At 27.8% G+C, this 22484-nt stretch overlaps 1 protein-coding gene and 1 long non-coding RNA gene across 11 annotated transcripts in view; one reads left to right on the top strand and one right to left on the bottom strand.

Moving 5' to 3' along the window:
- Nucleotides 1–22484, bottom strand: part of nrm (neuromusculin) — a 162461-nt gene that overhangs the window by 97453 nt on the left and 42524 nt on the right. The gene's annotated exons all lie outside the window — the stretch shown is intronic.
- On the top strand, nucleotides 11426–20667 carry LOC148935425 (uncharacterized). The gene is made up of 2 exons (XR_016140406.1): nucleotides 11426–12019; nucleotides 19947–20667. It is a non-coding gene; the product is annotated as an uncharacterized LOC148935425 (long non-coding RNA).

The following is a 22484-nucleotide window of genomic DNA, read 5'->3' as shown; positions in this document are numbered from 1 at the left end:
CGTTTGCGTTTGCTAGCAGCATAGCGAGATATTTAGACGTGCATCTATAAATGACAGAACATATCTGCTTATGATGCACACCTCCAAATATTTCATTGCGCTTCTAGCAACCGCGAACGTGCGTAATGGGCGTTAGGCGGTCATATCTCGCTGTGTGTTTGGCATTTGCCGGATATGCGCTCTTCGATAAATCTTCTATCGATATCATAAATATTAATCAAAAAGAAAATAATATATATCATTAATAATTATCAAACTATTATCTTACAATGATTTCTATCTCCATAAATTGTTTATTTTTTTCTCACAAAGATAATTGATTCTTGATGAATTCTTAATGCAACGATTAACGTAGTTAGTTAAGTATATCTTTCATTTATTACTTTAATACATTTATTTTAAACATTCAGTAATTTAGAGGCAAACCAAGAAATTCACGGACGCGATCGCGAGCTTTTCGTGTGATCATTTATTTATTCTGCTACGCGACACACTGACCATTCGCGGCTAACTATGCGGATGAGTATGCGGCGAATTCCACCACAGCATTTACACCCCATCGTTTAATCTCGTTCAGGATTATTTCAACATTTGCTTGTAGCATGATCAATTGTTATCCGTGAGTTCTTGGGAAAATACGCGTCACGGAAATGCCACCAGAATACCACCAGTAAATAAAAAATTCAATTGTGCATTCAATGTGCGTTCAATGGTACATAAGGATCGCAATAAATGACAGAAGCCACCGTAACATTTCCGTAAAAAAATATTTTTATTTGTTTCCGCCATATTAATAAAATTTTTAGAGTTCAATAATTTTATATTAAATTTTGTCTTAAAAATATTTATATGTGGACTTTTTTTTATTTAAAATACTTTGACGTAACATTTGAAATATATTCTTTTCGCGTATCAATCTTCAATACTTGAACATTTTTCCTCATCCGTCTATCAATTTCAAAGCTTATTCTATCTTTAATTCATCGAATTCTACTTTTGTTACAATGACCTCTCATTAATTTTATCCACGTTCAACGGGCTGTCGGTCCGATCGCATCAACTTGAAACTTATTGCAAAAACATCAGCGATTCGCTCAGAGACGTGATACCGACTGACATTTGACTCTCTCTTTCGCTAGTTCGCCCCCGAACAAGTCTATCGGGTAGCCGAGAAAAATGTCCGTACTCATCGATCATCGTTGAATAACGGCGTTTGCATCAAGTACGTCTCTTCGCGTTACGGAGAACTAGCGGGTTTGGTCAATAGTCTGCCGCTCTTCTGTAATCTGACAAGCCGTCGAGTCACTGCTTTCGTAACTTTTGAACGAGAGAAATAGAAATTCATCTCGAACGAGATAGCGACACAACGGTCTTGTTGTGAGTTGTTAGGACACGCCTGAAATCTGCAATAACCCTACGATATGGCAACTCGGAACGTTCACGATCCGAAGAACTTTTCCACTTTAAGTTGTCGGCCACTCGAGCAACAATGGCATCGAGCAAATACGAAAGCTGTCACCAAGATATTGTAAGCTTTTTCGAAACTGAGTAAATGGCCAAATGCGAGTTTCTTTTTCGCTTAGATAAATAGAGGACTTAACGTAGCAAAAATAGCGATGGTGATCGATGTCGCGTATAATGAAAACAAATATTTGAGCTTTTTTAATAAAACACACACACACACACACATACACACACATATTTCATGCGTTTACTCTTGCGGAGTGATTAGTGGCTAATAAGATTATAGTTGAAATATAATTATATATATATATATATATATATATATATATATATATATATATAATATATATTATATATATATATATATATATAAATAATTATATATATATAAATATATAAATTCTATGTATAATAACTTCTATAATAATTTCTTAGCGATTATTGTATTATTTCAAGGAAATTAAAATTAAAATTAATAAAAAAGATAAATTAAAAGATAATAACATTTACATCGAATCATCACGGTTTAATTACTTCGTGCATCGATGCATTTTTCTATGATAATGAATAATAAAGTTGATATTCGTTCTTATAGAAAATTTGTTTGAACTGCTTAATTGATAATTAGATTTCGCAAGCAGTCTTTTAAAAGCATTGTCATTTAAAAGAACAGTTTCTTATCTTCGTTAAGAATCAAGAATAAAAGAAATTTTCTCTTGTGCACAAGACACGTCAACTAAAAAACTTCATCGCTGATCATGTAATTAGTGGTTAAAGCAACCATTATTGTTGTTTCAATATTGAAGTCAATTCCTTTCGTGAGAAGCGGCAGATTTAACCGGGGTTTAGTATCGCGTGTATATATCTCGCCAACGTTAACGTATGTCCGCATAGGAAACGAACAATTAAATTTGATTAAGCTTCATGACCTACAACGTTTCGCAACAGCTCCCTCGAATATACATCTTTAAACCGAAAAATGTACACGCTGCTAACCAATCCTTTTTCTAGCTCGCTGCTCTCCAGCAGGTATTCTGATGTATACATATATCATTGTTTTAGTGTTTTTTTTCTCTGCGGTTACGTACAATGTCCCTTGACACCACTGTTATTTATATTTTATATATATATATATATATATATATATATATATATATATAGAGAGAGAGAGAGAGAGAGAGAGAGAGAGAGAGAGAATTTTATACTAAAACGAGTTTGCAGTTTCATGATTGGCAACCTGCATATTCGACTATATTTTTATTCTTATGCATGTAGGTATAAATCATACAAATAGTTAAAGTTTGAAACTAATATTAATAGTTTCTCGGGGAATAGAGTAAAACGAGATTCTTAAAAATTTGCTCGCTTTTCATTAAAAATTTTTTTCGCTGCCTGATTATCGAATCCAGGCAATGGTTGTGAAACATAGAAACTCAACGAATAATAAATGACATTTAGACATGTTCTTATATTTCACAAATTATAAATTGAGATTGGATAATATTCTTGTAGAAGAAAATAAATTTTCATATAAAGAGATAAATTAATCTTCTACATAATGTCAATTGAAAGAAGTAAACTATAAATTGTAGCAAACTGAACATGTTATATGATAATAGAACTTTTAGAATAATGGCTATTTATGGAATAATAATGGCTGTTTATCAAATTATCTTAATAATTCAATGATTCAATGATTTGTAAAATGATATGTAAAATGCGTCACTGTATTCGAAACACTATTGTTTCAAGTCCTAACTCTTATTTTCGATTCTCGTAAATGAACACAATAGCATTATTGATTGTGTTGTCACTTGTATCATTACAAAGAAAAGTAGCATGACTTTTACACTTCCATCTCCGCATGTAGCAGGCATTAAAGAACAGTTGCTAGAAAAGTAAGAACGCAGACCGTGAAGAAAGCTTCCTTGTTGAGTAAAAACTATCTCACGCTAGTTATCATCCGCTCTTTTAATCTCAGATACATTTGTCTTTTACTAAGAAATTGCTCTGACCCGTATTATCTTGGGAAGAAATCTTTATGCGAGGTATTTAATGTTTTATGTGAGAAAATTTATTTCTTAAAATAAAAATAAAACTCAAGAAAGAGTTTTTATTGATATTTATCAATTTTAATTATCATTCTAATTATCATTCTTTTCAGGTATAAATAAAAGAAATATATAATTTCATTATAAATTATAAACAATACACAAAACGATAAAAAAAATTGATTGAGATTAATTGATTTTTCTTAAATTTTAGTAAAAATAATACAAAAAGTACAATCTGCTTTTAGATTCAAATATTCAGCGATGCAAAGTCGGATTTATACAATGTATTTTAAAATCTTATCGTGAAATTATATTTGTTAAACATACATACATATATATCATATATAGGTACGTATATATAAAACAAACGAAACACTTTTCTGTTCTTTTCATTTTCTGTTCTTTTCATATTCCTTCATTTCTTTAACTGTTTTTTTAAAATTAGTATAATAAAAATGAGAAAAAATATTTTGAAGATTATTAACGAGAAGGATTTTCATGTTATATTTTTCTAATCAAGCAAATATTGCATATAATCAAGCAAAAATAATCGCAATACAATTTACAATCGTGCTTCTCATATTCATAGAAATATTCTGTGAATGTGCACTACCGGTGTTCATCAAAAATGCTATTAACAGAAGAAGATCAAACTCGCAAATATTAAGTCTGCTATGTAGCGATACGGTCTACAGAATCCCTCGGGAAATGCAGAGGTGTCAAGACTGACAAAATATTGCGGCCAAGTAATGTTAAAAAGTAAGTTGTAGCAGTCGAAAGCGATAATAATAAGTATATTTATATAAAAATATTATAATATGCTTTAATTTTGTTATTATATTTTGATTGCAAATCTAATATGAGATTTATTTATAATTACATTGTAATTATAAATATTATTATTTCATGTTTGCAAATTATATGTATTTCATATAATCTATATATAACATAAAAAACTGTACATATTGAAACAATGCTTTGTCGTATTTATTGTAATAAAAGATTATTTCTTCTTGTAAATTATATTATTTATCATTTCTTCGTAACATGTTTAATTTAAATAATTCTAAATAATTTTATGGAAACAAATTATTCAATGTCTGATATGATCTAAGACTGCAGAAAATACATGTCTCTGATATTAGAACGGTATTTGCAGTGGCTATGTAGTGACGCATAAACAACTTGACGATTTGCTCTTTTATATTATGCTCAAGATGTACCAAGAAATAAGATACGAAGATCCCTATGGCTGTTATTTTCTCATTATTTGTAGCTCAAGGTAAATTTAATGTATTAGTAAATTATTGCGCAGCATCACGCTGTGTTCTTAATAAATATCGTGATGATTAGATTGTAATATTATTATTTTATGCTTGCAAGTTATATATATATATATATATATATATATATATTTTATATAAATTATATATTACGTAATAAAATTATACAAATTAAAACTGTGTTTTGTTTAAAAGACAGTTTCCTAATAAATTATTAGAGATTATTTTCTATTATAGATTATATAATTTATCGCTTTTTGCTAATATATTATGATTTAAATAATTTTAATTAGAATAAAAAATTTACAATATTTCAATCATATTTCATATATTTATTTATATATCATGTATCAACAATGTTACTGATATAAATTCAGCTGTCGCAAAAGATGATATTTTTCAACCTCGTTCTTTTTCTATTTTTTTTTTATTTACGAGATTATCTTTGTATTTTCTGTCTCGCATTGTCTGTATTACTGTTAAAATATTAAGATAAGTCGCTGCATTCGTTTTCGAGTAAGAGTCCCTCGTGCCTTCCAACTTTATCTTAGCTTATGCACATCCGGGTCAGATAATATAATTCGTTTAATAATAAAATAAAAATAGAACGTGACGTACAAAAAATCGTCGCGAGTTATTTGCTGAAATTTCAGATTAAAATGGTTGGACTGAGCTGACAGGTACACGCTTAGGTTTGTATATAATAAATCACAGTTGCCAATATAAATAAAACGTGTTGGAGATACTTGCAATGCTTTTTTTTTTCGTATGCAGTTATCAACGCAGTGAATTGCCAATAGGTATAGCTTTGTTTTTTGTTTGATATTTGATTTTGTATGATATGATGCAACTGCAAAAATGTATCTTCAGTTAATACAATATATAAATGCTGTAATATCAAAAGTTTGTAGTATTACAAGAAGTTTAATTAACAAAATTATTTTTATTTATCAAAGTTTATTTTATCGGCCTTTGTATTGAAATTAATATTTATGACAAATTTTCTATGAATTTTTTTAATTACTTTACTTTGTGATAAATATTATTCTTATTTCCATTCTTATTACAAATAAATTATGTAAAAAATTAATTTCTTCTAAAGTTTATTCTTTTAAAATTTTTATAGCATAAAAGTTAGACATAATTTTAATACATCTAAAGATTTACTTTTTATACTCCATATAAATATAATGAGAAAACGTCACTTGTAATTTTTTGAAGAAAACGTTTTCGAAATTAAGAATATTAAATACAATTTAATATAAATATTATAGAATGTATGATATAATAATTACGCGTGCAGAGCAAGACATGTCAGCACAATATAGTCGAAATCACGAGTGAAAAGTATGAATATTAATTGCACAAACGTTCCATATTGACTTCATTAACTCGTTATAAGTTTTGCAGAATTTGTAAATAATCAAGCGCGATATTACTTCCAGACAACTCTCCTTACCTAACTCTTTCGCGGCTCAATTCTAATTAATAATTTCCAATTTCGATAATTGGCACATAATTTTGGGAGATTATTGTTTTATCGTTCACTTTATGAAGAAAGATATATATAAAAATAGTATGCACTAAATAAGAGTTATAATCACAAAAATTATAATGGGAAGATATTCTGGTTATATTATATGAAACGAAATTTGTTGCAAATTACATAATATACTATAGAAATTATATCTTGCATGTTAACAGTCATGAAATTTTAATCAGGATATTATTGTGATTAGAATATAAATATAAATATAAAAATATTATAAATAAAAGTACAAAGCTAAATTAAAAGCAATAATTTATTTGTAAAATGTGAAAAATTAAGGTCAAATTAATGTGCAAAATTAATGTAAAAAATTTATTTTCTTTTATTATTTATTCTATTAATTTAATCGAAATTATTTTACAGTTATTTATTTTATGTAGATATATAAATACATAAAAAATTTAAATTTAATTAAAAATTAATAATTGCTTCATTTTTTAAAATAAGTATTTCTTGATACTATTTATATTTATCAATTTCTTATCCAAGCAATTATCAATATTAAATTATTTTTGTTATGAAAAATCTGATTTCAAAGTCAACATAAAAATTAAGAACGTGAATTAAGTATACTAAATATTAAAATTGTGGTAAAAATAAATTGTTTTTTTTTTTAATAAAAAAAATAAATAAGAAATTTAATTTCCATTTTTGCTAATCTGCTTTATTTACACGATCCAATATATATGAGTTTTGTTATTATTTTTATTCTTTTCATTATTTTTAAATTCAAATTTTTAAATTGAGTTGTACCTTGCTCGCACTTGTCCTAAAAAATTTATCATACTATGAGGACAAAAAAATGTACATACATGAGTGTATATGAATATGCAAAATGTGTGTAAATATCCACAGTGTATTGAGCTCGAGGATCCGTATTGAGTTCGCTAGATCTAAATGACCGTGCAGATCAGTCATTCCTGTGGGAGACGAAAATCATCGTGTCGACATAGCGCTACACCTCGCGATATAGGAACGAGGAGATGACAGCCAAAAAAAAAAAAACACGCAGGAAAAGAGTTTTACCCGCATCTGGTTGCAACCCGGTTAACTCGCGCCGTCGAGATGTATCAAATTTCTTCCGCGGATCGGCTGCGCATATGATGCGTGAAGCCGTAACGGTGCACACGTTACACCACACAAGAGAATAAGCGAGAAGTTGGATACGCGACGACTAGTTTATCCGTGGGAACAACGTGATAGCAGAAGCCAAATGTCATTTGCCGAGATGAAGTACGGACATAGTTTTATTTCCGAGTCAACCGAAAGATATTGCTTCACCGCTTACCGCCGATGAACCGCTATTAAAGAGCAGAATACTATTTCGAGATCCGAAGCCACCCGAGGCCACAGCGTTCTTGTATTTTAGTATACTTATATTACTCCGTTTTACTCGGTGTTTGCCGTCTTATATTCAAGAAACACTCATTCTTTTTATGAGATATAAAACTAATACGAAGCTGCAGCTTCTAATAACCAAGCGTTAATCTGAGCGTTCAAATAGTCTACGTCTATTACAACGTTCTTCCGAGAACAGGAATGTTGGAATGGAATAATGTTTTTAATCAAGAAAGACGAGGACGACCTACATGTATAAATTAAATTCTTCTTTGGTGTTAAACTAACTATGCGGATCAGACAGTTTTCGAATTAATAAAATCTCGAGGGAAAGTGAAACGTACTTTCAAGCGGTATAAAAAGAAATTTGAAATAATTTAGAGATTACTTAAATGTTTTAAAAATTCATAAAATACATTAATTCTTTTGAAAATATTTAAATTTTGTTTTCTTTAAGTTTATAATAATTTGCGAAAATATATACGTAAAAACAGTACGTTGTTGTATAATTTAAACTTATAAAACATGCATACAGTTTTCATAGCTACATAATAAAAAAAATTTACTATTTTAAAATACATGAGCATGATGTGATGATGGTTCCAGAGATAAAAACATGTTCATATTGGAACTCTCTTTGATCTTAGAACGACACAAAGGACTATCAAAATCCAGTCGCTGACGTGGAGTAAAAGGATACGCGCCGGAAATTATACGGCCAAGCCTTGGAAAAACGTATAGAGCAAAAAACCATACATCAATCACCGTATTCGTAAAAATGAATAACGAAAGGCGTGTTTCGAATACAAATTGGACGAGCCACGTTTCACGACAAGTTTTTCAATACGCAATAGTTTATGACCGGTGCAATATTTCAGCTGTTTTTCTGTATTGCTTGAAAATATTCTTCCTGTTTTATATATACTTCAAACTTTCATGAATCGCAAAAAATATTTTCAAATAACCAGAATTTGATCAAAATATATTTAAGCGTACTTTGAGCAATTAATCGCGAGTTGCTCGTATCTCGGTTATAAATCTCGGACTTTTAATTCTCTTAATTAATTTTTGTGTTGATTTTCAATTTCGCAAAATTATCTTGATCATCACGAGACGACGATATAACTAATCTCGACAATGTACTAGAAGTATTTTCAAGAAGTAATTTCAAGTTCTATATCGATTGTTTCACTAAGAGAAACTGCTAGAACTGACCGGAATTCGATAGGATGTTACAAAATCATGCACGTGTAGCAGCGCGTGACCCGAATAGATGTTCGATCTTCCTTCCTTCATCCATGACGTTATTATGAAACTTTTGTACGACGTTCACGATCATATTGTTAAAGGGCTTCTTTGCTCGTGATCTATTAAAAATTTACAGGTACATCGCAGGTACTTCGCAAAATGAGAAAGAAAATATTACCCGAAGAAATATACAAATAAGAGAGTACAATTTCAAATGTGGCTCATTTTTAAACATAGTTTTATAAGGAAGCTTATGGAAGCTTCGTTTTTAACCAAAATGTATGAAGTGATTGGAGGAATATGCTTTCGTGATTTCTTATAGTTGCTCAACTTATGCGTATTTAATGTCCTGAAAATTTAAGCCAACGTTCCGTCATTACTATACTTCTTTCCAGCTGTAATCCTTTCGATTCCACGTGGTGCTCTATCGTACCCGAAAAGTTGTTGACCAAGTCGCGATTATATCAATTCGTTGGTGGCAGAGTTTTTGACATCCGAAAACTGGAATGGCGCGACGCATTAATATTTCAGATAAATCGAATAAAGTTATAAGAGGTGCAATATGTCGATGTTGCACAGTGTCGAATATGTTGCGGATAGTGCGATCGATCGAAAGTGAGTTTTATTAAAAGTAATATCTCAACAAGAACGGAACTTCTACCTAAAAGCTTTGGAATGTTAAATCCAGCCGCAATAGTCAGATGCTACATGCGAAACCTTTTCGTAGCGTGTAAATTCCATTATACGCGAATATTCAGAAAAAATGACATACGCACTGGAAGGCGCGTATTGCATTGAGTTAAGTGCTAAATAAGTTAATAAGCGCGCTGTAGTCCTTTGCGCGACAATTTGCTTACGTGCATCTGCCCGATGAAATCGTTAATGTTTTAATGAGTTTCTTGCAAATCTAATTGATATATCGGCTTTGTGGTAACCTATTTATTCTCATAATACAACCATTCCAATACAATACACGGTTATTATTAAAATATATTGTTCCCGTTTATTATTATCGTACCGCAATATTTTTAAACAATTTTTATTATTTTGTTTATTAATTGGAATTGTTTAATTATTTATTGTTTAATAATTGGAAGATACATAAATATTTATAAGTTATTTAAAATGCTAAAATATTTATAGATAAAATCTAAAAAATAAAATATATAATTATAAATTAATTTAATTTTTCTACTAATAATTAAGAAAATCTTTTGTAAAATATAGAAATTAAGAAAAGTCATAGCGCATATCACATCCTAACATCGTGACGCTAAGTTAATTATAACATTCTTTCTTCTTTTCAGTATTAAATTAATTTCTGAAAATTCAATGAATTTCTGAAAATACATATTGGAAGAAAGTTCTTTGAATCTCGGACCTTTGAATTTTTCAATAATTCAAAGCAAAGTCATTCAACTTTGATAAGCTTTTCTATAGATTACTGCAAAAGTCTACCTTCGCGATTGATATTTCAAGCATTAAGATTGATCGCAAATTTTATTAAATTTTATTAAATTAGTTGCATCTTTTTATTACAGCATCAAACGTATTGAGCGGATAATTAAATAAGGTGAAATAATTTGATAAATGCGATAGGAAATCACTTGTAAAAAGTATGCAGACTTTAACTGATTTTTCCGTCCATAATCTATTATGTGCCGCGTGATATTATAATATGACGTTAAAGCTATGAAACTAAGATATATGAGCAGTGGTCATGTCGGTCTATAGGAAAAACGTTTTCCTTTAGGTCGAGCAATTTATGAGAATAATATATATTATTATGACGGTTATTTTTAGCATTCAGCGAGATGTCGCAAAATGAAAATCGGTCCCTTTGTAACCGATATAAAAAATGAATCTCTCTCTCTGCTCTATCTATTTTGAAGAGACTATGGATGCAAAGAGAATAATTCACGGTGGTTAATTATGGACACCAACAAAGAAGATTCATATATTCAGGTTCGCAAAAAGAATAACGAATAAGACAGAATATCAATTATGTAAAATATCAAAATGTTATAATGTATTTTTATAAATCTTTATATTTTAAATAAAGGATTACAATTTTGTGTTTGTGAAATAATGTTGCATAAAGAAACTATGTCCTTTTTCTTTATTACATTTTTACTTATTATTAATATTAACATATCTGTAAGTTAACAATAAATAAATGGATATTTTTATTTTAATTGCTACTCGAAAATTGTTCATGTATATATATATATATATATATATATATATACATGAACATATGATTACATAATACGATTAATAATTCTACTGTTTTAATTTATAGAAGGATATGTTCTGCGTTGGGCAAATATATTGTACGGTTGACTTAATTTTAAAATTTAATCGCAAATTATATATTTGTCCAACGCAGAACATATCCTTCTATAAATTAAAACAGTAGAATTATTTGCTGTTTATGCCTGTGAATATTTTAAGATCGTAGATGATAATAACTTTCTAGCACAGTTAGCATTTGATATATTATTTTTTCATGAGTAATTTATTTTAGACGCATACAAACGAAGATATATAATTTTTCCATTTATAAATAAAGTTTAAAATTTCAAGATATTGCTAGACATCTCAAATTCTGTCAGAGCTATTCGCTTGTCATTTTGAATGTATGAATCACTCCGCGATAGCTAATGGCAACGTACATCACGAGAGATGTACGTTGTCATTCCATTTCCGGATTAGGAAAACGTTGCGCGGTTCTTGATGATTCGAGCACTAAGCAGATAGGTACAAATTAGCAAAGCTATGCTATTTTCACGTCCACAAAATGCAGATGCGGCGCGGCGTCACGCAGGTTGGCTCGCGTCCAAATCATTCGCTTGGCCGCGGTTAGTTGGTCGATCGGCCGTATGCATTCGTGAAGTTGGAATACCGAGTAGTCATTGCTTCGAGAAGTTCGGGAAGGGCAAGGAAGGAGATCTATATTCCGCCAGTGACAGAAGGAAAGCGGATGAAGTCATACGCCAGCAATTGCTGCAATTACGATTATTCGCTCGAGCACCTGCGTTCATGGCATAATAAACTTAATGGACATTTTAAGAAAATTAAGCGTAAGCTTTTGAAACGCGTTATAAGAAATTAAATAATACATATTAAATTTATGTCAAAGTTTTTGTAACAATAAAGATTTGCAAAACTTATAGACATATCAATTTATGCAATACCTTACTCAGAGAAAGAGAATTAAAATAGTATTAAAATTTCATGAAATTTGATGTTATTGACGATTAATCAATAACATTACCAGTAGACCCAACTCATTGATAAATTAATTAAGTTAATTATGTTTGCTCCGCGAGACAAAAGGACATCTATGAAGTAAAATATTTTGTGAGACAATGAATGCTTCAATAATGTAACTATATATAATATATAATATATATTATATTACATATTACACAAATGATATTATCATGTTTTAAGTTAAAAATAAATATACGTTTTAGCGTAATAGGATCTTTTTATGTTTGTATAAAAAGAAACAAAGTATATACGTTGATGTTAATTAAAGTAGAAATAAAATTTAATGTAATAAATATCAAAATTCATTACTTATTAAATAATGTACTGTTTATACATTAAAAAATACAAAAATTATATTAATTTAATGCACTTAAAAATATATAGATTTATATTTAGTATTAAAAATAGAAATTATAGTCGTATGTTAATTGCAATAAAAGAGAAAATTACCTAATAACGTATTGTAAAACTTAAAAACTAAAAATGTAAAAGACATCTAACAATGAATATCTAAATGAATAAAAACATCTAATGGTCTCTCTTCACTGAATATGTGGTGTTCAGTAAGGTAGCACGGTTTCCCTATTTTTGCACTTTAACAAGATTTTTAGAAAGCATATTTGCAATTTGAGTTTTTTTTTCCACGTTTAATTTCCTGTCTATTATTTCGCGATGAAAATAGATAAATCAAGGGAAAATAAAGAATACGTTCAAGAGAGCTAAAAATTCATAATATTTTAAAACAGCCATAAAGTATAGAAAAATTAATTTGCTTACCTTTTTTGATTCTTATTTATCATTCTTTTAGTTTTTTAATTATAAAATCTTTTAATTTGAAATCTCGTATAAACTTGTTATTAAGGTGGATCTAAAGGCGTTTAAATTTTTATTAAAAAATTCAACGATTTATAAATTCAATTCAATTTACCAATGAATATTTTATGATAAAATGCGAACTTTTCCTCCGCGAAATTTAATTATTTATTTGTATGAATAATATAAAAGGTATATAAATTTTTATACTTATACGATAGTACACATTATGGTAATTATTATATAAACTGATCGCAGACTTGCTGCTTCGTAATAGAAAAAAGAGCAAACAATTTTCTAGTATGCATTACATTTATGAGAACTCTTATAGTTATTATTGACGACATAGATAACGCTACACGCGAATTACGTTCGTGATAATCCTCACGCGATTTCGCTATTTGAGGTAAAGAGTTTAAAATTGTGGCAGTGAGGCAACGCCTCTACTGCCAAAAAAAATCATTAATGAACACGCTAAAGAATACACACACGAATATGAGCTTATATCATCAGAGGGATCAAGTATTACTATCAGAGGGATCAAGATTCAAAAATCAGCTCCAAACTATATTTATATTACATGAATTATATATCAGATCGCTGTGTAAACTATATAATCGACATGGATAACATTGGCGATTGAAAAGATAATAGATTTTAAATGAAATTTATTCAGGAAAAATAGTTCATGATAAGCATATTGTATTATCTTTTATTGTCTTTAAATAACATCAGAAATATAATATCATTATTAAAAGAACTTTATATTTTAATTTTATGTCAATTTTTATTTGAAAATTGTAAAAAAATAAAAATTGAATTAATTCAGCATAAGATTTATACAAAATGTTTTAATAATTTCTTTATTTACAGATTTTTTAAGTTTTATTTAATAAAAATATCAATCATATTTTCTTTACGCATTACGCAAGAATTAAAGTATTCAGAACATTACTAAAGATTATTAATTACATTGCCAGATTAATGTAATACCACACACACACACATACACACACACACACACACACACACACACATATATATATATATATATATATACACATATATGCATGTTTTGTGAAAGCTTTCGTTAACCGCAAATGCCATGTAATGGCCTCGTTCAATATTAATTTTGTTTGCAATTGAAAGGCGTATAAGTATTTTATTTAATCTGGACAACTGAAGTAATAATAACAATTTTTTCATCTAGCAGACAATGCAACGATACGTACAATAAAATCTCTAAAAAGTGCGTAAATACAAAGTGTGCTCTGAAAACACTGTCTAAAAATTTGAAATAGTATAATTATTTAATTACAAAATCAAATTCAGATAATCATTACAATAACATTAATTTTATCATTTCTACAATATCGTTATAATAATATTAATTTTATTATTATCGCGAATATACATTTCAATATGGATATCTCTAAGGATTAAGTGAGCTACATAGAAAGAATTAACAAAAATAAATAACATCGGGATAAAGTTGAATTTTAGAAATGAGTGCGCGTTGTGAACTGTTCTATCGTAAATGAATTATACGTATATAAATTATACATAGCTTGCTTTATGTTTACTACAATTGGTGTTATTAAATTACAATTAGTGTTACTATTAAATTTGCAATAGATAAAATATAGAAGAAAAGTAGAAAATATGTAACATTATCAAAATTATATACATAAATTTTCAAATAATGTCATTTATTATTTGTAATATTTCTGTTCCATAAAGCAAAAATATTCATGTTCAAATTTTACTGACATGGAGAATAAATTATTTTATTTTAAAAATATAGGTTTTATACTTCAAAAGTACATATAGGTATATATAGACAGTATTTTATAAAGTAGAAAGACGTTAATTACAATTTTAAAATAGAAAAAGAAAAAGATAATTACAAGATTGACAATATTTTTTCAGTATGCATAGTAAATACTTCATATATGAAAATTGTGATAATAATTATTTAATTTCATTACGATAGTAATGTTGATATAATATAAATATTTAGCTTACGATGAAATTATCTTTGAAATTATCCACAAACCACAATTATTCAGAACGTGCGCATAAAGCGAACTCTTCGAAGTAGAGCTCAAGTAAATCTCAAATTTCCAACGTTTGCCGACCTGGAACCAGGAGAGACAGGCAGGCAAGAGTATCGATCCTCGGCAGTCGAAACTGTTCTTACGGAAAAGTGGTTTACGATCTATGCGAATTCGGAGGTGAACGAGAAGTCGGCGTCGTCATTCGACAGGTTTCACGATCGTACAAATAGAAACGCTCGCGGCCTTTCGCGAAATCGCGCGACGAGAATGTATTTTTGTGACGGCGGGATGAGAGACAGATGATGTAATCGACGTAATCGGTGGTGGATGACAGCCACGGTGGTTTTGTCGAGCGACCGGGAGGCACAGTGGCCATGGCATCATGCCAATTTCTTGCCATACGAAAATAGGTGGAGGTCGCGGACCCGGAGATAGATAAATAGAAAGAAAAGAGAGAAAGAAAAAGGGATGGTATTTGCAAAAGACAAAGAGAGAAAGAAATCGGGAATCCGGTCTCTTATTCCTTGGTCGCACGGCAGATCATCGTGAAATTGTATAAATAAACGATCAATATATTTTCACTAATTTGCGTATGTTGCTTCTCGTCTCGGTTTCTTTATTCGATAAGTACCAATGGGATGTACCTGCATTATTTCATGCAAAATATTTCATGTAAACGGATGAATGGGATGAATTTTGTTCGAAAATCGAGACATTTTTCGCGCAATTCTTCAGTGAAATGTTTTAATTTCAATCATTGCACTAGTGTCACATAATACCTTGTTATATTAAATACGTGGATATATTTTTTAACTGGCAGACAATTATATTATTATCATATTAAATATCACATCAAAATAATAATTTCTCCGTAAAATTATAATACAGATTTTTAAAATAATCTAGAAAATGTTAGTCAAGAATACTTTTAAATTATAGCAAATTTAAAACCTGAGTAATTTTAAGAGATAATAATAATATTATTTTACTGATTTTAAAATTGGATATCAATATGATGTTATTGATTGAAATAGATCAGCATATATAAAATGATTTTTTTTAAAAAGAATTATATTAATAGAAATAATGAATAGAAATGAAAGAAATAAATTCTGATGTTTAAAATTTCATATAATGACACATAAGATATCAATGTTTAATAATTTTCATTAAAAGAATAAATTAATTCCGCTGCAATAATATCTAATATAATATCTAATATATTGTAACTGTTCTAACGTTATCTATAAGACGTTTCTTGTTTAACGATTTAGCATCTAGCGTTATTAAAAAATCTATAATAATAATATTAATAATATTAACAAAATAAAAGAATTAGAATCAAGCTATTGAAATATCTTGTAGAAAAAGAAGCAATTAATCTAATTTAGAAAAGTATCAATCAATAACCGACTTTTTAAGTACTTTTAAATTTATCAACTATTATGATTCTATCGTAAAAAATTTCTCATAGAAGCTTTCAAAGCTAAAACTTTTTAATCTTTCTGATAACCAGATACTTTGAGTTGTGCAATGTATAAATGCACTACGTTAAAAATGTGGCGTGATATATAATATTACTATATAATATTACTATATAATATTACTATATAATATTATTTGATAAGTTTATTTCCGATCTCAAACGTACTTCTCAATTTTTTCTTTAAGTTATCTCCAAAAAGTTTTGGAAAGTCATATAAATGGTGGAGTGTTGAAATATGCACATTTTTCGATCAAAATGATCGCAAATTTCCTAAACGAAATACATCACTACTATATCGACGATTCATATTAAAAAGCAAGCACGTCGGGGCTTGACTTTGCACTTTACACGAGATCAAATTTATTGGCAGTTAGTTTCAGTACCGTTATAAAAACGTTTTCTAGCAACATATCCATCTATTGTTATTGGATGTTTCAAACTTTTTATTGTTCTCTAATCAAGGATCTTACATATTACAAAGAAAAATATAAAAAAATATTATGGTAAAACAAATAATTTGAATAAACAGTATGAGTACATGCTTAATTTTAAAAACGTTAATTTGTAAGTATTTGTAAGTAAGAATATAAGCTAAAATATCTTGCTAATTATATATCTGTCAACTGTGTCTGAGATATATTTCGGATTAATATAATATAATATAATTGAATACATAAATAAAACATAAATTAGAGAACCAAAAAATAACAGAATTTTACTATTTGTTCATTAAAGTTATCATTGTGCCATAATATACGGTTTTCAATTAATCATATGTACTCTTATTGTCATATTCTTTTTTTTAAATAATTATAATTTTTTTTAAATTTAACACGTATTCATCTATTGTATTTACATACAGGTTTATTAAAATTTAAACATTATAATTAATTTTGCTGTTATTGCATTTCTACTAGTTTCAATTAAATGTTACTTTACTAATGTTATTTAAATACTCTTAAACAATATCACTTAAATTTTTAAATTTGTATAGAAAGAAGAGTTAGATTTATCAGCAAAACGCACAATTGTAATTGTCTTGCATGGCTACATAGCAAAACAATTACATTTACGTCTAATTATATTTACGTGTTTCAATTATATGTAAATAAACTTCTGTCTACTGTGTGTAGATAGTACATGTAATTATCCTATTTACTTTGACGTGAATGCAGTATGTCTGAGCGAAAATGTGCATCAAACTTGGTTTTTGGATAAACATATTTAATGTATAAGCTTTTGTTGTACTTCATAATGATTTAATAATATAATTTTTAGTAAACTTGTATTTTTTTCGTAAGAAAATATCTTTTTTTTTTGACAAAACGATAATTTATCCCGATAAAAATAGCGATAAATATAGCTACGTCCTCGTTTTATGAAATATCCATGATTCTGAGAATTCATTCTATGACGAAACTGTTTCTCGATCACCAAAATAGAAATTGATACATCTCGCTACAATTTACTGTATAATATTGTATAATACTTGCAATATAACTATTGTTGAAATACAAAACCGATTATATTATTAAAGAATTTGATCGAGAATTTGATCAACTTGCTCGAGCAATAAAGAAAAATTATTCCTACGTCCTTTAAAAACATTTGCAGCAATTTTATATTTCAAATCTATTTTACATATCACAATAAAAAAAATTTATCAGTATCGTAATAATATATAAAATCATAGAAATGCATTAAATATATTTAAATTTTTTTATGTTATATATTTTATATATAATTAATATTAGTTTATAACAATAATTTAGATAAAAATAAATTTTCGAAAGTACGTAATTTATTTTATGTGTATTTTTTAACCATATTTTTAACCGTATTTGTATTTTATGTTAATTTTATGCAATTAAAAAATTTTCAATAATTGAAAAATTATTATAATCAAAATTCAGTCGATTACCACAGTTCTTCTAATAGCATAAATTTTATTATATAATCATTATCATTATTATTGATATGCTATAAATATGATAAATATATATTATCTTTATTATTTGTGAAATTATTCTATTATTAAAAAGAATCTTTAAAAATTTTTATTTATGCAGATAAATATTCACAATTTAAAATTTTCGCATAGGAGTGCAAGCAATTATTTTGTTTATATAGAAAATACTATTAAGATCCATTAAACTGATATTAAATTGTATTAAGGCTTTTAAATTAAATTATAAGATTTTAAAATATCTGAGAAATATTTCTATCATATCTATTTAAATCATTTAGTATATATTAAATTTCTTCTTCTCTTTAAGTCAATCAAGTGTGATATATCAAGTATAGCTTAAACTGACACTGAAATTTCCAAGAGCATGATCATATAATGAACACTATATTCGCTTAATACTCAAAGGTGAAAACGAAATTACTACATTGTTATTATATATACTTAGACAGTCAATGTATTAAAAGCCTTTGTCAGAAGAGAAACTTCTATTATAGATCTTTCAATTAAATTCGATTATATAAAGCTTGATTGACAAAATATGAAAATTTGCAATATAAAATATAGAAAAGAGAAAGATAGTATTTAACAAATAAAATATGCAAAAAAATTATTGCATACATTAAAACTTTGTGTATGTTACAAATAATAAATATAAAATTATCTCTCCTTTAAAAAAGTAAGTTTTTTTAGCAATTTTTATTATATAATATAATTCCATTCTTGTGTTAAATGTATTTTAATCATTAAAAGCAATTAAATCAAATTTGATGCAATTTAAAATGATTGATTTCGAAAGAAAATTTCAAATTGTTACGGCAATGTTCGAAAATTAACTGGAAATCATCTAATCATCTAGAATTAACCATTTATAGATACTGCAAACGTTTTAATGTAAAAATTCTATAATAGTATTTGTATCAAATTAAGAAATTTTATTAAATAAATTACTGCATAAATGATGATTAATTATATTTTATATTTTTGAAAATATAGTCGAAATAATATAATACTAAAATATTTTTAAAACTCAAAAATTGATATAATTCTTTATAAAAATTCATGGTCACCTACATACAATAAATTACATATAGTTGTTTTTATTTAATGCTTCTTCCTAAGTTAGCTTTTTCCTAAGTTTAGCTTTAATTATAAAAATAAAATTTTATTTTTATAATTAAAATTCAATTTATTTTTCCAATAGAATAATATATTATTCAGAAATTTATAAAGTCATAATCTGCAGGACATTTCAAGAGAAATCACTTGTTAATATACAATACTTAATTAAAATATTATTTTAGAATTTTTAAGAACACAATTTCAATTTTTTCAATTAATTTAGAATATATGTGATATGTGTTTTATAATTGTGATTTTCGGATTGGTACTTAACACCGTGCGATGGTCAGTAATGCTGACAGCCTCATTACGATGCGAATTGGACGAGATGTAATCGTGAAACTTTCCCGAGAAACTTCCTAAGAAAGTATCACGGAAGTATTACAGGTGTCAAAAGTCATTTTCTTCATAAAATATCCATTCATGATAAGAAAATATTTGAAAATTTTTATGTACTCAAACGTTCATATAAAGTAATTAAACTGCTTTTAATTTATTTTTTATTTGCAGGCCTTGTAACCTTGATACGTTGACATCAATTTCTTACACAATTTGAGATGTTATTATCTCGTATTAATCCGCGGTCTCATATCAGCATTGTTACAGTGGTAAATGAACCGTTACTTTGCTTGCAATTGAGATGAGGAAGGAGAATGGAGGATGTACGCAACAATAACAGATTGCACTTCGCACGTTCCTGATTTAAATTAAATTCAAAACTACATCCTGCTGGGTTAGTATCGTGAGAAAATCACGGCCATTGTTTCTCATGCGGAAATTATTCCGAGATCAGCACTGAGTGCGTCTTTCAATTTAAATTGCTCATTTTGATGCGGTGATCGATGAAGAAATACTTTCCACGTTGTTTATCTTATTATTAATCTTAAATGCAATCGATAAAAGTCACATTAAATTTATAAAATCTATCTTGGTAAAAAAAAATATGTTTAGCATTTTTATCATGCAAATCGATCTAAAACGAATTAATAAATATCTATTTAAAATGTAAAATATGCCTAATTTATATCTATTCTATTTGTATACTCATGAATAATTATTCTCAAATACCTAATAAATTTTCGATATAAGATTAAATGCAAAATATGCAGGGTAATGTTGAAGATTTTATCATTGTTTAAGACATTATCCTAATTTTTTATTACAAAACTCTTCACCATTTTATGATGACATAGGATATACATTTGCATACGCTCAGATTACAATAAAAATTATCTTCATTATGAGTCATGCGAATTCATCTAGAATAGAAACTGTTTCTGTATTGTTTTGAATTACCTCGAAGTACACAACTATGATTACTATAGTTTGTAGCGTGAATATCGACAGCGGTATTAATCAAAGTTCTCCGTGATTTTAATAAGACATCTAGTGTGATTTACGCAAGTTTCTGAAAAATTTCTTTTCCTCAAACTTAATTTTTTTAATTATAACCGTTTCGCAGGTTCGCATTTTGCCAGAATGACAAAATTTTAAATTTTAAAATTAAAAATGATATATCTTTCTAGCGGATATAATTTTATCTATTTCATGATTTTAAAAATTTTCTGTATTTATGATGAATCCATTTATAAAATAATATTTTACAATTGTTTATCATGTTGTCATTGCTTTATCATTGATTCGTAAAATTATTTAATATAGAAAATTCTATTGTGTCCATAACACTATTTTATCTAACAGAGAGCAGTGTTTTTATCAGACTCCTATTTCTAATTTGCATAAATTTCTTACGTAATCAAGGCTGTATAAATTTCCCATGGAATGTCCCACGAGTAATTTAAGTCCGTTCTCTAGCTCTTACCCTTTTCACGCCTCGACGATGCGGCGTGGTCTAATTCTCGAAAAGAGCAAGAAACGACTGCTATTAGTGACATAGGAGAAAATAGGAACGAAATGCGGAAAGTTTGGACCAATTGGGACACAATCTTCTAATCGTATAATAGTCATTTTTTAGCACATTATCTTTATATTCTGATTCAGCAAAATTTATTAAAGGCTTTTTCCTCGCTTTTCGAAAAATATCATATATTTCTACCTTTTAAATTTAAAGCATTGTGTGTAGTAGAGAAACGGAAAGGAGAAGAAAAAGAGAATTTTTAATAAAAACAATATGGTTGTTATGTTCTTTTTTATTTATTTTAATATCATTATTTCTATAAATTATCTTTTTGCATTATTAATTTACTTTTTATTGTACTCATTAAGCTTGCTTTACTTATTTTTCGTTTTTTTATCGTTTGTAATTAAAAATTGTTTTAATTCTTAGAGTGTAACTTCTTTGTTTTCTTTTTTCTCCCTATCGTTTCTCTTTCTTAAATTAGAATTACTTTATTTTCAATTTTATTTTAATTTTAATAATGCAATTATGGAATATTTTTTTAATCTTATTGTACTATAAACACATTTATAGACATTTATTATCTTTATATTTACAATTGTCTCATCGTTCTTGATCTTTCTTAAAAAATTTCAAACATATAATAAAATATGTCTACCCATATTTCTATTTAATCTTTCTTCCAGATCATAATAATCAGATCATAATAATCATCAATAAAAGATTGTACAATTGCATATTTTATAATTTGTAAATGAAGTGATACGTTCGCCTCATACAGCATCAAAATTTAGTTTAAAGTTTCAACGTGGATGTTCTGGGTCCTCTCGCACTCAGCCGCAGCGCTGCGGAGGATATGACGGTCGGTCGATGAGAACCAACTCGGAGGAATCACGCTCGAAGGAACGCTAGTCTGACCCTAGACGCGCGACTTTACGTGTCGTTGACTGCGCCCGAATATATACAGGAA

This window comes from Pogonomyrmex barbatus, unplaced genomic scaffold (genome assembly GCF_055798465.1).
Source record: "Pogonomyrmex barbatus isolate J1 unplaced genomic scaffold, ASM5579846v1 scaffold5, whole genome shotgun sequence".
NCBI classification, from domain to species: Eukaryota; Metazoa; Arthropoda; class Insecta; order Hymenoptera; family Formicidae; genus Pogonomyrmex; species Pogonomyrmex barbatus.
The sequence above is the reverse complement of the archived record's forward strand: the minus strand, read 5'-3'. Positions and strand labels throughout refer to the sequence as shown.